Source organism: Bicyclus anynana, chromosome 7 (genome assembly GCF_947172395.1).
Source record: "Bicyclus anynana chromosome 7, ilBicAnyn1.1, whole genome shotgun sequence".
NCBI classification, from domain to species: domain Eukaryota; kingdom Metazoa; phylum Arthropoda; class Insecta; order Lepidoptera; family Nymphalidae; genus Bicyclus; species Bicyclus anynana.
Window position 1 is genome coordinate 14,523,144 of NC_069089.1, and position 15,244 is coordinate 14,538,387.

A 15,244-nucleotide genomic window follows, 5' to 3' on the forward strand; every position below is an offset into this window, starting at 1 on the left:
TATCCCTACCCTACACTACGCTATTCCTACCCCTACTTTGCCCCTACCCTACCCCTACCCTACTCTACCCCTACTCTACGCTACCCATACCCTACCCCTACCCTACTTCTGAATCTATAGATTAACTCTTAGATTTTTTTGGAAATAGAAACTTTAACTTTATACAAAATAAATTTATGAACGCACGCGTAAATGTCAGTCATTATGAACTGTATTTGACAGGATGGACATTAGACAAAAAATGTTAGATAGGTACTAAACAAAGGAAACATTTATGGAAAATTATTCATCTTTCATAATTATTTATTGGTGGAGTTTTCATTGTTTTTAAGATGTATTCTGCTATTCTTGGCGGAAACAAATTCAACGAATCAAAAACCATGAAAATCGGTCCAGCAGATCTCGAGTTATAAGTGTTGTAACCAACCCGACTTTCTTTTATATAATATATAGATTAAATTGAACTTCATTTCTGACAACTAAAGTATCAGAATCTGTGAAATCACAAGATTTCGTGTTTCTAGAGAACATGAGTGCAATATAAAGGGTGGGGCTATTTGAAGAAAGGAAATATCCTTACAAATAAAACCATGTTATACGAGTATTAGAATTCCGCGAAACGTGCCTGGAGCCTCAACTACGATCCTCGCATATTAGAACCGCTAGATTAATGTTTGACATGTGCAGTTAGGTATAACTTATATTCTAGTTCAGAATAATATTATTGTATTAGAAATATAATATAATATTGAGTATGTAATGATGTTATGAGATTTGCTAAATTTTTAAACGACTTAAAAAAGGAGTATTTTGTCTTTTTTTTATAGTTAGTTACTTCATAACTTCATCATTTATTAACCAGTTTTTAAAATTCTTTATTTGTTTGAAAGATTATATTTCTAGATTGGTCCCATTTCATTTTCACGTAAATCGGTTGAGTAATCGGTTGAATAATTAAATTTTTGAATAAAAAAAAATTGTGTTCAAATCAAAATAACTGAAATTCGCCTTTCAAGTCGGTTTCATTTTTATGTTAAAAATATTATATTCAATAGAAACAGGAGTTATTTTGCGGAAGCTTGCTATGAACAAAGACTAATTGTTTTTTTTTAATTATTAAAGAGAAGCTTAGAGCTTTTTGATACTTCTATGAATACCCGTTCGCACCATGCTTATTTCTATAGTGAAAATTGTTCCGGCAAAAATACTGAAAGGGCTCATTTGGGACGGTAGGATGTTTTTCTTACACGTCCTGTGGTACTCATATAATTCTCTGTTGTTGTAATTCAATATGTAGTGTATAATTATATATCTTCGTATTACCTACGAAGTTATTGGTATTGCAGGGAGTAATCTCTGGATCTACTAAACCGATTTTGAAATTTCTTTTATCACTAGAAAGCCACGTTTTATATTTTATCCCCATATTCTCATGGGAACGGAATCTACGCGAGAGAAACCGCGGGGTGTCAGCTAGTTAGAAAATAAAAAGTTAACTAATGTCACATACATACATAATGCAAATACTAGAATTTACTTGTCTCTTATGCTTCCAACTGAGTCCCAATTCGATAATCCAGTTTCTTGTTTAACTCTCTTTTTATTTATTTTATTTATTACGAAATCTATTTTTTTTTAATTTTATTTTAATTACATCAGCCTCGTCACACGCCAACCCATCACAAACTCAATAAGCTGATCGCCTTCAACTGTCAGTAAAAGGAAATTAATTTACCAGATGTTTACCAGATATAGAGTTTGTTAAATAAAATTCCCATTTCCTACATAAAACGGTTACCTAATGCATATATTATAACTACTTGGATCGTTCGTTATCAACCCATATTCCTCTCACTGCTGAGCTTGAGTCTCCTCTCAGAATGAGAGGGGTAATAATAATCCTTCACGCTGGCCCAATGCGTATTAGCAGACTTCACACACACAGAGAGTTAAGAAAACTCTCAGGTATGCAGGTTTCCTCAAGACGTTTTTCTTCACCGTTTGAGACACGTGATAATTTCTTAAAATGCACACAATTGAAAAGTTCGAGATGCATGAACCGGACTGGATTCGAACCCACACTCAGATAAACACAAATCATCATATCACAGCTCTTGGTAAAATAACTGCTTGGTAAAATAAATAAATAAGTACATACATGCAACAGAAGAAGTTGATATTGAAATTGTACAAAGAAAATTCTTAGTATGACAATAAAGACTCGATATTTCAGGAATCGCTATATTTGTAAAAGTAAAGTATTTAAATTGAATCTAGACAAAACAAAGGTCTATATTGTAAACAAAATATTCTCTAAACACAGTTTCGTCGATCTGGCACAAGTTCTAATACTTCTTATCTTAATCCAGAATAATCATAACTTCAATATTTTTACTACAAAAAGGGCAAATTCAGCGTAACTTTCAGAAGCCTAGAATCTTAATTAAGCACATTAATTTAAGCCAAAGTTTTACTTTAACTTATTTTTAAGGATTAGAACAATTAGTTATACGTTTAATATACTCAGGGGCACAATTATCCGCCCACTTTAATATATTCGCGTCATATTAAAGTGGCCGGATAATTATGCCTTTGTGTATATTACGAGCAACTTATTGCAATTTACGTAATGCATGCGTGAAAAACGACATTGTAATAAGTGAGTTTTAACCGTGTTTTAGAATAAATTAATATGAATAACACGCACGATAGCTTGATTTCTAATATAACTAAGTGAAGATACTAAGTTGATATTGAATTTTACATGTTGCCGTTAGGTACAATCGGGCAAGTCGAAAGAGAAAGTTTTTTTTTTAATTTTGACGCCATTTGTTTTGTCAAGGGACTAAGGTAATTATTGTAGGTCTAACTAGTTAGGTAGTTCAACAGTTGAAGTAAGATAAATTGTATTTCCAGGGCCTAAAGTAAGGCAGTCAGTGAGCGACAAAATTAGCAAAATTAGGAAACTTTGACTAGTTATAATTTTTAAACTACTTGTTCAAATCTAATAAAATTTGAAATATACCGTGTCTATACAAAGCCTGCCTGGGTACTCAAAATTCAGGCTTTCGATTTCATCCACAACGAAGTTACAGGGGGTCGAAATAATGGCTTGAATGGCTTGATTTGTTTCGAGAAAAGTATAGTTTTTAGTTTTGCTCGACTTGCGAAGGCACTGCTGTGCCCCCAGATATATTAGATAGCTGAACTGCTAAAGTCTGGTAGACAGTAGTTATCTCTTGTGACAAGAAACTCACTAAGGAAGTATTTGGAAATTTCGTTAGTGAAATAGAAAATAGAAAAATCAAATTTAAATGTTGGAAGATGGAGTTTTGTATGAAATACTTTGATTACGGAATGTATGGAATATGGAACATCTTTCTGATATCTGTCAGGTAAACCTTTATTGTTTTAATACAGGTTTTATGTGCAAATCATTTAATTTACTTAATTAAGCAATTATGTTCTTAAGTACTTTGTATTCGCCATTACAGGTCATTCAGGTTGTGAACTTGACTGTACACTGTGTTGATTATGTAGCATTAACAGCCTGATATAACGATTTAAATTTAATCCATTACAACGATACAAACCAGAAACGACTAATACAAATCTAGATAAACAACGACGAATTAGTTACACTATGCATACAGCGTTTTGTAAAACGGATGAAATGATGAAAATTGGCACAGAAATAGATTAAAGATTGGGATAGCATATAGTTGCACTGTCTATTCTCTTATTTATTTTTTATTGATTCTAATAACCCACAAATTTTGAGATTATTTTGAGTAAATGTAAAGTTGCTAAAGGTCGATAAGTTACAAGATACATATTCTGTGGTTTCGGAGCCGATTCAATTCAAACAAACATACAAACAATAAAATCATACCTCTTTATAATATTAGTATAGACAAACTATTTACACTTTTATCATGAATCAATCACTCTATCTTTTGGTAAAAACTACATGAAAATCATGCCATTGACTTCGACTTTATTGCAAGCAAACCAACTGACGGATAGACAAGGTCTTTATTTCGTAATACGAATATGTACCTACATAATAATAATCTGAATAAAAATTGATACAGAAATACATTATAGAACTGGATTAGCATACAGGTGTATTCTCCATTCCCTCTCATTGTTCCTCAGAATACACTTCTGAGCATCGTTCTATGGACGGAAATAATCCGACACTAAAGGAGAGCCTAGCCTAGATTTATAGCTTGGCGTTGGTATTATCTGAAGCATGAGGGCGTAACATCTCAAGCTACCAAACACCAAGCTGATTTTCACAAGCTTTTGATTTTCTTGAAAGAGTAACCCAATATTTTCTTTTTGATTTTTTGGATATCTATCCCCATGTTACTGTATGTTAATAAAGCTCGTTGTAATAGAGAATAGCAGAATACAAACAACCAATTTGTTTAATTACTTATAGTCTGTTTGCCTGTCTGTCCGTTCGCGTTTTCGGGAACTATTTTTATATGCTTTTTCAAAGATAGTTAAAACCTTGATTGAGCCAAAGATTGGTAAATTCCACGGAAAGGAAGTTTGTAATATTTTAATTTTGATAACATTTTCTTGTAAAAAAAAAAATATTGCATTGACATTCGTACCTATTTCATTGAACATCAATAAAGATGATGTATTTGTTTTAGCCTTCTAAGCCGTAGTCCTCTGGACAAAAGGCAACTAACACAAAAGCCTAGCAGGACATAAAAGAGATAACCTGAAATGAACTCGTAATTTCAATCAAGGTATATCATTTGTTTCAGTTTGAAGGCAGACAGTCGTAGAGTTAGAATATTAAGTTTAACTTGTTAAAGTTTCTAAACTAACTTCAATCTGAGCCTTTGTAGAGCGACAGCGGCACTTAGTTAGGTATTCTTAACTTAAATACATAGTTTTAATACTTATCTCTCTGAGAGTAAAAATAATTTAATAGGTATAATGGTGTAATAATAGGGTAGACAGTGACCGTAAATGACCACTCTGGGCGTTGAGGATTTGTCATTCGTAGGACTCGATTTCCCCCTCATACACGCATATGCCGCTAACACCCATGTCTCTTAGCCAGTGGCGTGCACAAGGTGTTTTATTGGAGTAGGCACTATACGTACATGTTATTCAAAATAAAAAATTAATTGTTCAATATTGCATTTTTGCATGTATGAAATGCTGCAGAGCAGTAGACAGCATATATTTTGTAAATAGTAAAGACGAAAATCCATGTGAAATGTTTTTCGTCAAACAAATTAAAAATGAAGGTAGAAAACGCATTCAATTCGTTTCCACGTCGAGTTGGGTTTAGTATAGACAACTTTTTACTGCCAAAAATATTGCATACATTTCATAGTAGAGGAGTCCGGGATAGTAGAGGAAAGCGTCATGGGGACCGATTAGATTTGGTAGATTAGATGATAGGAAATGAATAAATGATTATATACTTCTTTTTCTTTCAGCGGTGGGAAAAAATAATGCATATTTCAAAGGCAATTTTGATTACTCCGGCTTACTGTAATTATCAGAAAATATTCGCGATTATTTTCGAGATTATTTCCTACAAAATAAGTAAAAAATTAACCGCTCTTGTGGCTCGGATACTGAAATATAAGGATTAAGGGTGTTATTTTTTAACTTTGGAACCCTCATATTCCATTACGTTACGGTCAAATCGTTAGATTTTTGAAATGTACATCTTTTAGCTTTCTAATCCACCTTAGGTATCTTTATTTGACTTGTTGGATGAGTATTTTTGAAGCTACTTTAGTAAATTAAGTAGCCAATGTTAAGAACTCATAAGGTGAAGGTACTCAACAACGTGCAAGGTATAGTCTCTTATGTTCAACTGCCGCGCTCGAGTAACTGCATAAATTCCCTCTTCGGCTCCTCTACTATTAGTTACAATATTCACTAGGCTTGTAGTTAACGATATAACAAAATTTTAGTAACGGCTAATTCACCGGCAGGAGGTAGTTAGAGTTATTTTAAAACATTCCGAAGTTCCCCAGCACGGACCCTTTTGATCAAATATCAATCAGATGGTATTCAAACTCACTGATAACCGCACAAACTTTGAGAACGCACTGAATAAATAGATCAAGTTCCAAAAGGTCGTGAATTAACAAGGTCTCTTACGCCTCGGAATCAGATAGAGATTCTTTCAGTGCTTACATTTTTAGCAAGCTCAAGCCAATTCTAAAAGATAATCTGGAGTTATATACTACGTAGATTCAAAAAAGTAAGAGTATGATACAGTAAATAAAGTTTTATTCACTAGGTTTTGATTAGTTTATATTAAACTTGTTCAGGAGAGTGCAAATGCTGATTCGCAAAAGTATGTTAACTTAAAAAAAATATTATGTTAGACTAATATAAACTAAACTAAACGTAATATTTTAAAATATCTTAAAAGACATTGAAAATAAACATTATAAAGCTTCAGTTTTTAAAGAACAAATTAAAATGCCAATTTATATTTTTGTATTGGCTTATCACGTTTTGGATTTTTGCTCGGCTTGAGCTTTTAAACTAAAAATACAATAGGTTACAATTTTTGTCACAAAGTTACTGTTTGTTTTTTGAATAAGTTACATAACTTACGAGAGATTAGTAATACCACGAAAGTTAAGAAACTCGCATTCAACGATGCCTCTCAAAATGGGTGGAAAGGAGATGGTCCAAAATTGTATGAAGCCCAGGATCAGTCATTGTACCGTAGCGGAAATAAAAGAAACTAACTTTTTTAACTATTCTTAAATTCTTTCAAAATAATATTCATTCTCTCCCAAGAAATGCAACACTAGTGTGGGTAATAATGGCGGATTGATGACGTTTTCAACGCAGTAGTCGCTATGACGTTTGCTGTCAACTGTCATGTCACAGTTATTCTAAGGGCGCCAACTTGATACAACTTAAAAACTTGGGTTTTAGTTTTATTTATTTCTCATTATTTAGTTTGACTTATTCACTTATTTAAATGTTAATAAAATCCTTGTATTTTGTAAATTTTAATGATACGGGGTACAAGAGTGGATTTGAAATGGACCATCTCTTTATTGTTGAAGTTTGCAATAGCATCCTTAACTACACAAAGTATTGACAAAATGTGTGGTAGATGCTGAGCCTTCATGTGGCACAACGATTTATGGCCTCGCGTGCCACGAGCGGTGGCGTGAGGTAGTGACAAATAATCCTACTGTATGATTATTTGCCCATGATTCATACAATATTTATAATATGTTACTAACGGACGACCATAACTTTGAACGCGTGAAATTTAGAAAATTTTCACAAATCCCGCAACAACCATTGAATTTTCCGGGATATAAGGTAGCCTATATCATTATTTTTTCACCATTAATATACTTAGCGATAGTCAGGTAGTACTAAAAGCACTGGCAAAACACTCGACCACGTCTAAACTACTGCTAGATTGCTACAAGGCCCTAACCAAACTTGCAACAAAAAACACGGTCACCTTAAGCTGGATAAAGGGACACAGCGGAATTTTAGCGTACAACGGCCAATCACATGGCCAATTGCGGCCCAGAAGAAAGAAGAAGATCATCATCATCATCATTATCAGCCGATGAATGTCCACTGGCCTCTTGCATGGATTTCCGAACACAACGATTTCGAGCCGGCAGCATCCAGCGGCTCCTTGCAATCCGCTTGATGTCCTCGGACCGCCGAGTGGGGGGGTCAAACATCACTGCGCTTTCCCAACGTCCATCGGATCTTCGAACTATGTGGACTGCCCATTTCCACTTCAGCTTCGCGACTTGCTGAGCTATGTCAGTGACTTTGGTTTGTCTGCAGATCTCCTCATTTGTGATTCGGCTGACTGACATTGGCTCTTTCTAATAAGGCTATAGTTAGCGACCAAGTCTCAGACGTGTCTATAGGTAGCACAATAACCTCCTCTGTCTTCCAATAAAAGTCCCATTAAAATCTGTGTAACCGTTCCAGATAGACAGAGTAAAATTATAAAAAGGTTTGATTGTGTTTTAGTACCGTACATTTTGAAATCAAAGACAGATACTACAATTTTTAACCGACTTCAATAAAGGAGGAGGTTCTTAATTGCAGTCTATGTTTTTTTTTGTGTGTGTTAGTTACTCCATTACTCGAAGACGCCTAGACCGATTTGAATAATTCTGTTTTGTTAGTGTGTCCAGTTTTGTGTTAATTTAAGTCGTTTCTGAAAGACCTGCATCAAAAGAACTGTCTGAAAAACCTTAATCTTTATGATATCCTTACATGGCTTGAATTAATACATCACCGGGTTAGCACCGCCTTCAAAATGATCAGCAGGTAGAACGTAATATGATGTTATTTTTCGCTTTTTAGTTTGGTTGTTACGTTTTATGTTTTGAAGTCGGTTGTATTTTTTTTATTAATTTTTTTTATATTTATATGTTTAAATGATCTAGAAGTTTCATTAAAATACTACGTACTACATGATACTACGAGTACGAGTAGTTCAGTATTTATGCCGTTACTCTGGCATAAATTTTGAACTACGCGACCAACTTTTGTGATATAAAGTCAAAGTGACATCGTATCAAATATTTTACAAGAGAGCATTTTTCACGCAGGTTTTACTAAAGCAAAAATTGCACGTATCCAATTTTTTTTCAGATCTGCAATATTCGTTTTGTCATGCCGTTATTTGACCTATGATAAATCAAACGATGTCCTATTTATTACTGCAACTGTCTACAAAGCGGGTGTACTCGTATTGTTTACTTTATTATGTGTCTGCATAATAAAAAAAAACAAAATTATTTTTTTTCAATTAGGCTAAATTTACAGTCACTTTTAAAACGTCTAGCCTTGGGCCGAGAAGAGCCCACAACAAACTCAGCCAAGGTTTATTTTTTTTTGTTTACCCCCATTTTACAAACTTATCTAGAACTAAGTACACACTTGTATAGTGCAGTTCAACAGCAAGCTTTTTTATCATTTATATAATCATAAACATTTATAACTTTCCTATAAGTTTGCGTTTAATAAACAATTTGAAGCTTTTGAGAGACATGCCAGTGGTTTCATATAGCTGTATATTATAAAAACGTATGCAATTACCCATAATATAATTACATTTGTTTTTGTAATCTAGTGTGGTGTGTAATCTATTTATTTTAATTTCTGACATTAAATTATAGCATAAAATTGTATATTTCTACCATATTTTCAAAATACCTGAACATTTACATCTGATTTTAACAAAAAATAGCAACCCTTCATATTTTAAAAACAGATCCATACAAACAGTAAAATGGTGTTGGTATACTCACAATATTTTTAAAGAGCTATTCAAAGACATCCCTACATTATGTAAACGAGTAAAAAAGCTTACGTGTTGGCACGCTTAATTTACAAACTACTGCTAAATTAAACTTTTCTAGTGCTAATTAGACAGAGAGACGGAATGATAGACAAACGGATAAGGCGAAACTATATATATAAATATATTTGTCTACTGTTTAATACTATCAACCAACTTCAAAAAAAGGAGGACGTTCTCATACTCATTCGACACATACTCGTATGTTTTTTTTATATACTTCATAACTTCATCATTTAAAAACCAATTTTGAAAATTGTTTTTTGTTTGAAAGAGACGGAAGAAGATACTTCCAGATTGGTCCCATTACATTTTCATAAAAATCGGTTTAGTAGCGCTACGTGCGTAATTCAAATGGTCACGTAGCACTGTGCTGAGCTGGGTCATTTTCTGGGTTATGCCAAACATCACAGGGTATTGTCCTGGATGTCCTGGTGTACTGGAGATATTGTCATGTGTGGCATAGTTTCTAAATAAACGCATTTTTCTTTCTTTCTAATTTTGTGTTAAAATCAAAACACCTGAAATATGTCTTTGAAGTCGGTTCCATTTTTGTGTTTAATAAAAGGTATTTTTTCTATTTATTCTTTGCCGAACCATCTGTTTCCCATAAAAGGATAAATAAATGAAAAATATCCTTCGCTTGCACACATAAAAGCTTTGGGAAAAAAAATAAAATATCCTATTTGCGCTTATTAAAATGACAAGCGCTTTAATAAAGTCTGTCTGTTCTGTCGGTTGTCGTGAGTAAACGTTTGTGAAATATTGTTTTCATTATGCGAGCATAAAATACCACTTTATCAGGCGGCTATTTTCCCTAATGAATTGCAAATTAAGTTATAGCCGATATTTTTGCTTAGTAATTTAAATTTATTATGCAGTAAAGAAAAGCATTTCTTAAGCCTCCACGCGGGGATTAATGTTTTTTTTTATTCTCTACAAGTTAGCACTTGACTACAATCTCACGTGATGGTAAGTGATGATGCAATCTAAGATGGAAGCGGGCTAACTTGTTAGGAGTAGGATGAAATCCACACCCCTTTCAGTTTCACCACGACTTCACCATCAACCACGGCCGAAGCCTCCCACCAGCCAGACCTGGACCAATTAAGAAATTCTCATACGGCCCAGCAGGGGGTCGAAAGTAGGACCTCCGTCTAGTAAATTATATTGTTTGATTATTGGAATTATACTCAGAATTCTTTTAATTTGATGATTATTAAAATTGAAATAGGATTTTAAAATTACTATATAACCTACACGGTATGTTCTAGCCACAATGAAAGCCTCATGTTCTAGCCACAACATCCAGATAGGATGGTGGGAGGCTTTGGCTGTTGCTATAGTTACCACCCTACCGGCAAAGCGATAAAAGAGGTACGCTGTCGTGTAGAAATCTAAAGATGTGTGGATTTTCATCCTACTCCTAACAAGTTAGTTCGATTCCATCTTAGATTGCATCACTTATCATCAGGTGAGATTGTAGTTCAGGATTATCTTGTAGAGAATAAAAAAAACTATGGGACAACTGAGCCGATTTTAATGGGATTTTCACTGGAAGATTTTTAGGAAGAAGGCTATTGAGTACTTATACATACACTTTACACATTACTTTTTATCCCAGAAAAATTCATGGTTCTCCCAGGATTCATAAAAAACTGAATTACAAAGCTCTATGTAATTAATTGCTGTCACTTAGTTTTGCTAAACCTATAAACATGATCATGATGAGTTTTAAAGTTGGCATTTAAGTTGATTGATTTATGTGCAGCAGAATTTGATTGATATAGTCATCGTAAACGATTGTAAATCGGCATTGAAAAGTCATAGATTTTTTTTTCCGTGTTGAGTAAGTGCCGATGGCTCCATGTGGGAACACTACGGCGTCACCGTACCTACCAATATGTAAAATTCAAAATTTATTTGCAGTCTGAAACCAAGCATCACCCGATGTCATCATAACATGTATAACACTGAAAAAAATTGAAAATTTTAAAAAGTTCCCGAATGTCATGAAATTGTTAATTACACGCGCTTTTATTTGAGACCGCACTCGAGTATATTAGCAGAAATTCGGTTCTTCTTCCTCACTTTCACTTCCCACAACTTTTAATCGGCTCAACCGATTTTCATCAAACATATCTAAGAACACTCGCCCGTAAATCACCTTTAATACAAAAAAAAAACTAAATCGAAATCGCTTCATCCGCTCGGGAGCTATGGAAACACAGACAGACAGACACTTATAACACTACTCTTTTTGCGTCGGGGGTTAAAAACAAGGAGGAATTTAAAGCAAATTGCATTTTAAGTGTATAAATCGTCCACGGTGTTCCTCCGAAGTATTTTCAGGGCTATCTACATTAACTCCACCATGAAATTATGGTGAAGGCATGCGAGACGTTACGTTGATGGTCCCACCGTGAGTGCGCCCATAAATGTGGTTATTATACGGAGAATAAAGGAAATGGGCCTTAGGAGGTTTCTTTTTAAGTGGGTTGAATCTCGATGGCAGGGAAAATATGCTCTTGTTGCTTTTCATATGGCTAATGGAAATCCGTAATTAAGTTGAGTTTTCATTGGGCGGTAGATTAGTTGAGTTGTAGAATAAAACTGCGTTATAGAGAAATATTGCATAAAAGCGGTAGTTTCTTTTTAATCGACTACGTCAGAAGGGGTAATGTTTTCGCGTATTTTATTATGTGAATAGACAAAGAACCATAAAAATGTTGTTATTGTGATATTCTTCAGATCTAAATCTAATTTAATTTTAACCGGACTATGCATGTTATGCTTGTTAAAGTTGAAGTTGACTTGTAAAAATACTTGTATAATAATCTTTCTGCTACCATCGTTGGCATATTTAATTTAATAAATAAATAAAAATATAGTATACGAATCGGATAAAATTATAAACGTAGCGAAGCATAGTGAGGCGTTGTTCTTCCAAGCCATTTTCCGGATTTTGGTGAGTCAGTCACAAATACTCGTATTCACTGAAAGGATTAGGTTGTATTTTTTATTAAAACTTTGGCGGACAATTTTCCGGGGATATACTCTTATGTATCTAATTTGGTTGAAATTTGTAACGAAGACATTAGCCTGAATACATAGGCTACTTTTTATCCCGAAATTCATGTTTTTTGTGAGAATCTAATTAGAGAAAATACAAATCCTAAATTGACCCGAACTGGGTGTCAAAGCTCATCTCTGTTGATAGACAGACCAGCATAATAAACTGCGCCACAGCAATCATCTTTTTGTATTATTAAAGAAAAAAAAGACGAATATATTCTCTTGTTTTATTGAAAACAATTAATCTGGAAGGAAAGGGAATAAATATTGTATCCAATAAAGTACGCCCAAGGACATTTCCTCGTTCCTATGAGGGTGCTAATAGAAAACTTTTGTTTGCTTCTGGACCAATATCTATCAAACAGATTCATTCCAATAAAACTTTGTGTGCTGTGATGAAGGTCCCATTCATAACGATGATTTTTTATTAAAAGTTCATTATACATATTTATTGCTTTTTTATTTATATCAGCCGTATGTACGTCCCTGGCTTCAAAGTACTGTTGTAATAAAAATAACTTACAATAAAGTTTTCGAATTAACCGCTCTAAATGATACACTAAATATCTGTAAAGCATCCGGAAGAAGACCACATTAAATAGTCCACGCCATTAACGCGAAGTTATTCTAAATGCTGAACAACAAACTCGAATTACATCCAATTCGTACAAATGGCGGCCCGTAGCATTAAGGTTATTATTATAACTGATAGTAAATCTTGATTTGTCATGCAACTATCTTAACTACTCAACTTTTAGTGCTTTAACTGCTAAACTTTTTATTAACTTCGATTTTATTGACACAAGGATGTTGATTAACAAAATTTTGATTACAAGCGTCAACACAATTTTGACGTTTCCTTTACCGTGGGAGTACGAGGACAAAATATAGCAGATAATTTAGTTTTCTATTAGTAAAAGAATTTTAAAAGTTGGTCTAGTAATTTCGGAGCCTATTCGCTACAGTAAAAAACAAAAAATCATTGTAGTAGATAATACTTTGTGATATTCTCTCTGTAATAGAACGAAAACCTATGAAGATCAGACAATTTTGATTTTTTATTTGTCTAGTAAGCTCATACTACTAATAAAGTAGGTATCTTAGATTTTAAGCTATCGTGAGTGTTATCCGACCAGTTTCGAACTCATGCGGGATCCTTAGCCATGAACTCGTTCCTGCAACGCGACGTGTACTATCAAAGTATAAAAAAATTGTGTAATTTAAATTATAATGTAATGTAAAAAGGTTTCTTTGATTAAAAATAATGTTTTCTATTGAAAAGTTTGTTCCTCAATGCATTCTGGTGAATCGAATAATTTCATGGGGTCATTCGTCAAAGTGTCAACGGTTGACTCACTTTTAATGGTGTTGGGTACGACGTTGAGGGAATTTCAACATGAGAATACAGTTTTTTTGCTTCGTCAATGTACCCTTCTAATTACTCCCAAAACTAAGCATCGTAACACGGATATAGAAAAATGAAAAGGGTTATGTAAAATAGGGTCTCATTTTGTAAACAATATAAACCTTACTTTTTTTCGTCATCATTTTTCATTATTAGCCTATTATACCTATTGCAAAGCTCCTACCACAGAGCGGATACATAGCTTAGACCCATCACGCTGCTCTAATGAGAGTTAGTGGTTGTTTTTTAAAGTATCCACATGAAATTTAAAACCAAGAAAACAAGGAAATAACAAATCCAACATAAGAGTCACAGAAAGGTATATAGGAACTCTAAAACTCCTCTTAAACTCCTCCTGATTTGCACATTAAAGTAATAACTCTAAATTAAATTCTATGAAACATAAAGTCCGATTACTATTACTAATTACTAACACTACTATTGCTTTAATACTACACAAACGTCTTTAGAATATCAAGATACCTTTTCAGTGTCAATTTTGAATCCTAAGTGTCGCCGCACACGGCCGACAGCCACGTATGCCGCCACAAGAAGCAAGAAGGGGCCACAAAAGTAGCTGAAGCGCGCAACAGCCACTTGTAACCGGTGATCGACACCTGTGGTCGGTGGCTGCTACTTTTTTAACCCATACATGCAGTATTATAATCGCGTGAGTGGCGTGTTGCGGCGTTGTGTCGGCGTTTAGTTGCGGGCCACAAGAAGCGAGCAGCGACGATTGTAGCGTGTGGCGGCTACCGGCGTCAACCGTGTGCGGCGAGTATTATATATAAAATGTATGAAAACTACAGGAAATATGCCGGTAGCGGCGTTTTGTGGTTGTGGCCCGTGGCCCGTGTGAGGGAGCCCTAAGACGCTTACGTGACAATATCCGGTCGGATTTAACGTTTTCAATTTGTGTCGCAAAGTCCGCACAATAAAACGCCACCTCTTTCTGAGTCCAATAAATTCGCTTGTATCTTTATTTTAGAGGAGATAATGCCTTTTGTCCGGAATTACCGTTCCTTCAATTTAAAGCTGTCTTTATCGAGACCAAATTAAGTTATGTACGTACATGTTATATAAAACGTCCACATCTAAATCTATAAATCTAATATAAATAAGAGAGAAGTGATAGCCCTGGATATGACTTCTGCCTCCAATTCCGGAGGGCGTAGGGTCGAATCCGGCCCGGGGCATGCACCTCCAACTTTTCAGTTGTGTGCATTTTAAGAAATTGAATATCACGTGTCTCAAATGGTGAAGGAAAACATCGTGAGGAAACCTGCACATCAGATAATTTTCTTAATTCTCTGCGTGTGTGTCTCTGAAGTCTGCCAATCCGCATTGGGCCAGCGTGGTGGACTATTGGCCTAACCCTTCTCATTCTGAGAGGAGACTCGAGC

The 15,244-nt window shown here is 34.5% G+C and overlaps 1 protein-coding gene across 1 annotated transcript in view; it reads left to right on the plus strand.

The window, feature by feature from the left end:
- The window catches only part of LOC112045230 (cardioacceleratory peptide receptor), a 129,188-nt gene that overhangs the window by 16,605 nt on the left and 97,339 nt on the right, over positions 1-15,244 (plus strand). The window lies entirely within an intron of this gene.